This window comes from Cornus florida, unplaced genomic scaffold, assembly GCF_030987335.1.
Source record: "Cornus florida cultivar Cherokee Brave unplaced genomic scaffold, ASM3098733v1 CherokeeBrave_3.0.0_Hap2_Chr09, whole genome shotgun sequence".
In the NCBI taxonomy this organism is placed as follows: Eukaryota; Viridiplantae; Streptophyta; class Magnoliopsida; order Cornales; family Cornaceae; genus Cornus; species Cornus florida.
The window spans coordinates 74,874,585-74,882,482 of record NW_026775579.1 but is presented as its reverse complement, the minus strand read 5'-3'; the positions used below and the strand labels follow the sequence as shown (position 1 = coordinate 74,882,482).

The 7,898-nt window shown below is 32.8% G+C and overlaps 1 pseudogene; it reads left to right on the top strand.

Moving 5' to 3' along the window:
• Positions 1 to 1,918: 1,918 nt before the first annotated feature.
• On the top strand, positions 1,919 to 6,715 carry LOC132274444 (putative wall-associated receptor kinase-like 16; annotated as a pseudogene).
• The last annotated feature ends 1,183 nt before the right edge of the window (positions 6,716 to 7,898 follow it).

The window sequence follows — 7,898 nt, the reverse complement described above, 5'->3', positions numbered from 1 at the left end:
TTATACCTCAGATATTACCCATCACCTATCTGTCCATTTCGTTATAATACACTAGTTAGGGCTTTGAGGAAAATGAAGGTAGCAGACTAGCAGTAGGGCTTTAAGGAAGACGAAATTGAGATGGAGGATTGATTAGTGGATTTGGTTTTCTACCCGGTTAACCTGCTAAAATGAAGTAAAAATAGTTTTTAATTTTTTTTTAATATTATATAAATTTTGGACAAATACCACTATGCCACCTCACCCATTAGAAGGAAATTACTTTTGATGGGGTAGGAGACCAGTATTGTCCATTTTAAAAATTAGAAATTAAAAAATCTAAAGTAGGCAAATTGAAGAAAATTTTATTTAGTCCATACAGGTTTAAGTAAAGAATACTTAAAAAATAAATATATTGGGCTCAAAAGTAGGGCATGGTTTAAGATAAGGTGATTATAACTAAACAAATTTATAAGTGGTACTTATGCCCAAGTCGCAAAATGAATTTTTGGGGCCCATTTGGCAATTGTTTTTACTTCGTGTCTTTTGTTTTTACTAATGTACTATAGCGAATCAAAAGCACAAAGCTTGTTGCTAACATTTGCTGTCATTTAAATAGTACCAAAGCGCTTTCGAAAAAGAGACCAAAATCGGAAGCATATATACGGTGTTTTTGGTTGCTTCCAAACGGTAGCAAAAACACTATTTAAAAAAAAAAATCTAAAATGACATTTTAAACTATTCATTTAATTTTTCAAACTTGCAGTACATTTTGCCAAACATACTTTCGTGTTTTTGTTTTCAAAAATTTTGCAACAAATTTACATTACCAAACAATGTTCGAAATAGTATTGAACACATTCTAAATTAAGCAGAAACACTGTTTTTACTTCAGATCAAAGCAAAAGCCTAAAACAAAAGCGGTTGCCAAAAAGACCCTTGACCTACCACTTTTAATTGGCCATTTTACAAAATATAAGAAAATGGAGGATCTCACTTCCTTATATTTTATCTACATAATCGATCAAAATCTGTAAGTCAAGCAAATCACTTTACGTTAAGAATCATTTTTCATTTATAAAGTAAGTCAAATTCATGAAACCAAACCAATCCAAACCTAACTGTGTGTGACCGTACTTGGATCCACGAAATAATAATGGTGAAATTCAACATTACAAGGCTGGGTGTGAACTTCCATGTAGTAGATGATCCAAATATATACATGAAAATCATAAAGACAACCACGAGAGCTCGATCTGAGTGAGAGTACTCACATGTGGCTATCTCTTGGGTTGAGTTTGATTTCTTTATGAAAAAGGTGTCGTGGCAGTATTGGACAAGTGTCCAGTCCCGATACGCCTAGTATATGCTCGGACACGTGTCCAATATTCCAGAGAAGTATCCGATTTTTTAAAATTAATTTTTAATTTTTGGATGCGGCTAGGACGCGCTGGGATACTTTTTGGATATGGCTGGAATACACCAATGATACTTTTCAAAGGGTTTTTTTTTTCCCTATAAATGGTTTCAAGGGTTTAAGTTTAATTATTTGATGTTTATTATGTTGTGAAATAAAATCTTGTGTTTTATTTACTTGCTTCATTATTTGATGTTTATTATATTGTGAAATAAAATCTTGTGTTTATTTACTTGCTTCATTATTTATGAATATGTTAATTATTGCATTTAAATTCATAAAATTACAGAAAATTAATTTAAAAAAATGTATATTTTTTAATGTAAAACATAGATATATATATTTTTAAAATTGCCATATTTGTGTGACCGTATTGTACTGTACTGGTGTCCCGTATGGGTGTCGATACTTCTTAGGAACAAACATTTGAAAAACCCTGTCAATCATATTCCATGAAATAAATTCATAACTGCCAAAAAGACTGGACACCTAGAAGTCTTCTTCTGCGCCCTGTAAACCTTAATGAAAAATCCACATTTGTAAATTAAGCTGCATGTAGATAAATTTTACTCTCCCTCCCCCTCTCTATATAACACCACTAGAGGGAGTATTGATTATTAATTCTACAAAGAATAAGTAGTCTTCCCATATATACTGAGAGAGAATTAAGAAATGAGATTTCATCGTATGCTACCGCTTCTTTTGGTAGCAGCGTTAATGGTGATGACGATATTAGCAGCACTTGAAGTTGCCGCAAGACCAACAAATTGCCCAGACAGATGCGGCAATCTGAGTATTCCCTACCCGTTTGGCACACGCGAGGGCTGTTACAGAAATGACTATTTCAGCATCACATGTAAGGACTCCACACCATTGCTAAAAGATGGCAACTTAGAAGTCCTTGACATATCACTGAACGGTGAGTTTCGAATCTACAACTGGGTAGCCGTAGATTGCTACAATTCATCTGTCCGATATGAGGCCTCTTTCGACAATTGGTTGCGGTTGTTGAATTACTCGGTCTCATCTAAGAGAAACAAGTTCATGGCAGTAGGTTGCGACACTTACGGGTATCTAGAAGGTCGCACACAACAAAAGTTATTCACCAATTGCATGGCCTATTGCAACACGGTTGATGATGTGATTGATGGATTCTGCTCCGGTGTGGGTTGTTGCGAGACGGAGATTCCAAAGGGAGTTTTGGATTTTAATTTGTCCGTGAGAAGCAATGACAGTCACAATGGAATTTTGGATATCAATCCTTGTGGCTTTGCATTTGTGGTCGAACAAGGTAAATTTAACTTCTCAAAAGCTGATCTTTACAATTTGAGCAACATTGAGCAGATGCCAATGGTTATTGATTGGGCACTTGACAATAAGACTTGTAAAGAAGCCCAAATGGATGTGAAGACTTATGCATGTGGAAACAATAGCATATGCTACAACTCGGACAACATTCCGGGGTATCTCTGCAATTGTTCTGATGGTTACCATGGGAACCCCTACCTTCCAAATGGTTGTCAAGGTATGTGCATATATATGCATGTCTTGCCTTAATTTCCTCTGCTTCATTTTGATTTATTCTGAACTTTTTTTTGTTAATTTGGATGGTCTAATTGTAGATATCGACGAGTGCTCTAGTCCTGAACTCAATCCGTGCACAAACGTTTCGTCCAAAAATGTTTGTAACAATACAGATGGGTACTTTAATTGTTCTTGTCCAAAGGGGTATCACGGGGATGGCCTGATACAAGGGCGAGGTTGCATTGCAGATGACATATGGCTAAAGGTCACTGTTGGTAAGTACAACCTTTACAAGCTTGACTTAAATTTCTCTAATAACTACAGGAGATGATTCTCAAATTCTTTTGAAGCTGTTTGCAAAACAGTTTTTAGTAGTTTACCTGGAAATTTTTCCTCCAAAAAAAATATTATACTCCATGCATGTATATTCTATTTGTTTTGCAAACGAAAATGATTTTTTTTGCTACAAAACCGTTCCCAAATATATATATATATATATATATATATATATATATATATATATATATATTTGTGAAACGGTTACACCCTTCATTGTCAAATTAAATGTTCACTTTTTCATTTTTGACTATCACAAAATAAATGTTTCATTTGAAAAATCAAAGTACTATTTTTTATAATATTACCAATTTATCCTTTCTTATATTTAACTTATAAAAAGTAAATCATCACATCTTATTTACCCATTGTAAACATATTTGATAATTTATTCGCTGCTAATACAATAAAAAAATATTAAAACCCATACTCTTAAAAAGTTATGTATTCCGAAATAGAACGTAAACCTATTCTTGAAAAGGAACATCTAATTTGAACGTAATTTTTAATGTGAAAAGTCTATGGAAGCACTTGAAACGTTTATTCATTCCAACTACAGATTTGCAATTAGGTAACTAATCTAAACATTTTAATAGATATACCAGTTATAAATTTGGGATTATTACAAAAATATGGATTTTAGAGAGTTATGAACTTAAAGTCAACATTTTTCACAGTTATGGACTTTGCCAAAAGTTTGAGGTGAATATGTAAAAATATTGTTCATTTATCCAAATTAGTCTTAGTATTTTTAGATATGACTTTTGTGTATCTAAGTACTATTCTTATGCAGAGTTACCGCTATTGTGCATGCAAGTACCACTATTGTGATCAAAAGTACTACTATTAATATGCGTAGAGATATCACTTTTATATTGGTTAGTACCACTCTTGTGAAGAGAAATTGTACCACAGTTATGTATGTAAGTACCACTCTTGTGAACAAAGATATCACTTTTTACAAACAATTTTGATGAAGTGGTTTGCATAAAAATTGTATCTTTGTGCGCAATAGTCTTACCTCTGTGCACAAGAGTGGTGTTTGCATACATAAAAGTAATACTTGAAAAAGTTAAAGGTAATTTGGGCAAATGAATAATATTTTTCTATGACCACCTCATACTTTTAGCAAAATCCATAACTCAGACAAATGATGGCTTTGACTCTATGACTTTGTAAAAAGGCCTTCAGAAGTCCATGTTTATGTAATTATTTTTATAAATTTATCAACTTTTATGGTTTCTAAACTGTAAAAGGTCGAAAATTAGAAATTGGCCATTGGAGAATAGATTTTTTTTTTTTTTGAATCGTGTATTATTTTTCTGCCAATTGATATCACTAACTTACTAAATAACATCAGATTATTAGATTGAATTCAAAATCATAATAAGTTTTAAATCCAAAATAGTATTGAGCTAATATTTGGATTATCATATTGGAACGTATTATTGAAGGATTCTATTTTTACATCCCATTCATAAAATTATTGATCCCGTCCAAATGATAGTTTAGTTGGTAGTAAATTTTGTTTTCTTAATGTGGGCTTTCCTCAATTAGTTTTTTTTTTTTTTTTTTTTTTTTTTTTTTTCTGAAAACTTTCCTCAATTAGTTCCCACTTCATGGAGTGAACAATCTTGAGTTCAAGTAACATTTTGTACGTATGAAGGGGCGAGTAACTTGGATGACCTATGTTTGACTCTAATAGGGCTCAAAAACACCGAAATTTAAACAATATGCGTAGTGTGTGTGAGATTACGCATACATATATATATATATTTTTTCGATAACTTACTCAAAATTTATCTTACAATATACAAGTCTAAAATATTGGTAGTTGGAAGGTTACCGTTTCTAGAAAGAAAAAGAAGAATATAATTTTTTTAAAAAAAAATAAATTTGCAACTATTTTGAATTAATATACATCTTATTGCTAAACTTTTATATATTTCTTCTGTAACATTCCAAAAACCTAAATGTAAGTAAAAGTTCAAAGAGCAACTTTTATATTTTTTTCCCTTAATTTCTTTTTGAATACAAATATGGTTAATTTAAATGTAGGTATTGGCATAAGCATTTTGGTATTGGTTGTGGGATGTTCTTGGTTATACTGGGGAATCAAAAGAAGAAAGTTGATACAGCTGAAAGAAAAGTTTTTTGAGCAAAATGGTGGTTTGATGTTACAACAGAAGCTATCGAAGTTGGACCATTCAGTAGAGGCAGCAAAAATATTTTCCATCGAAGAGCTCAAGAAGGCTACCAATAACTTCGACGAAAAGAAAATTGTTGGCCGGGGTGGGTTTGGTATTGTCTACAAAGGAGATTTACCCCAAAATAAAATAGTTGCTGTTAAGAAGTCCTTGGTAGTTGAAAAAAGTCAACTTGACCAATTCGTTAATGAGCTGATTGTGCTCTCCCAAATCAACCAAAGGAATGTGGTGAAATTGCTGGGTTGTTGCTTGGAGGCAGAAGTTCCTTTGTTGGTCTATGAATTTATCACCAATGGAACTCTATCCCAACATATACATGAAGTAGGCCAAATGTCCATTCCATGGCAAATTCGTCTAAGGATTGCCAAAGAAACTGCAGCAGCCCTTTCATATTTGCACTCAGAAACTTCTATTCCAATCATTCATAGAGATGTTAAGTCTACTAACATACTCTTAGATGACAATTTCAGTGCAAAAGTCTCTGACTTTGGAGCTTCGAGATTAGTTCCATTGGATAGAACACAATTAACTACAATGGTTCAAGGAACACTTGGCTACTTAGATCCTGAATATTATACTACAAGTCAATTGTCCGAAAAAAGTGATGTTTATAGCTTTGGAGTGGTCCTTGTGGAGCTACTTACCGGAAGAAAGGCGCTTTCTTTGGATAGGCCAGAGAAAGAGAGAAACTTGGCCACATATTTCATCTCATCAATGAAAGAGAATCGCTTGTCCTTAATTTTAGATGATCAAATTGTGAATGAGGAAAATGCTGAGCAGGTACGTGAAGTTGCTAACATTGCACAGAGTTGCTTAAGATTGACAGGGGATGAAAGGCCTACAATGAGGGAAGTGGCAATTGAGCTTGAGGGGCTTATAAGAGTGGAAAAGCACATTTGGGCTAGTCATGAAGAGAATCCAGAGGAAACACAAGACCTCTAGGTAAACTGTTGGACTGCGGTAGTACTAGCACTGCAATTGGTTATGATAGTCTCAGGAACCAAGTAATAATACCATTAGAGATGGATGGAGGACGTTGAGTACGTGTTGCGCAAAATTTCAGTATGCTTCATTTAGATATAAATATAATCTGCAAGTCTTGTAATAAGCAAAGTGGAGAGAAGTGAGTTCTGCAGAGAGGACACAATGTTGTAGTGTTGTATTACCATGGTTATTTATCTTTCCTAAATGTTTGATCATGTTCTACTACTATATTACTGCTAATAAATGTTATGTTAGTCTTTTTTATTCATCACTCTTTATAAACAAAAAGAATGTTCAAAATTTTGTTAGTTCTCTAAATTCTTGAATAAAATCGTTTTCGATAATTAAACAATCCCTTTGTTGCTGATTATCTTGCTATAACAAGGAGGTTATGTATAATAAAAATCGAAATACTACCACAACCTTGTATTGCTTTTCAATATGATGTTTGAAGCACTGGCTTTTGAGGAAAACTTAACGCTTTACCAATTGTCTTTTTATTTATTTATTTTTTAAACCCTTTTCAATTATAAAATTTATAAATTTAAATATTGTTGCTATGTTTTCCACATTTCTATTCGAGATATGTGTCTATTTTTTTTTTCATATATAATAGTTAGAAATGTTTATTCCAATCATTTATTTGTTTAATATAAAATTTGAAGTGACAACGATCATTCCCTTCCAATGAAAATCCATCCCAAATCTAGACTTAAGAGTCCCCTTGTTCAATCTTGCCCATGCACAAAAACAGGGGCGGACTCAGAAAATTATGTGAGTAGGGGCAATAATAAATTTTTCTTAGTAATTTCAGTAGGGGCATGCAATAGTAAATTTTTAAAAGTATATAGTTCAAAAAGGAAAAAAAAAATTAATAGAGAAAATTTCAGCAGGGACAATTACCCCCACTGAATTACATATAGGTCGGTGCTTGCACAAAAAGACTTCAAAATCCAATATGAATAAAAATAAAAAAGAACCCTCTGAGACCGCAATCGGATTGGAATGCGAAAATATAAACATAAATGACAACTTATGCTTCATAATATAATATGAGATATTAATTTTGTAATTGACAAATTTCGATATCAAGACTAGTCCAATCGAGTTGTACTTTTGTGTTTTATGTTGAGTCTCTTGAGGTCGAAAGCGGATCAAAGAATTCTAACATACTCTGATTTGATAAGAACATCATTTAGAAAAAGGTATGTGAGTGAGGATCCATTTGCACATGTTTAGGATAAGTTGGACAAGCATTGGTTTTTCAAAGTTAAAATCCTTATTTTTTGCACTTCGCTCAATTCCAACAGGTTCTACTTTAGTCCAACTGTGAACTTGGACAGAGAGAAGAATGCACTCGGTAAAAAGTCAAATCAGTTGAATATCAAGTCCAACCGGTTGAACTTTTCCGTACTAAAAAGGAAATTACTGTTTTAGTCCAATTCAACTTC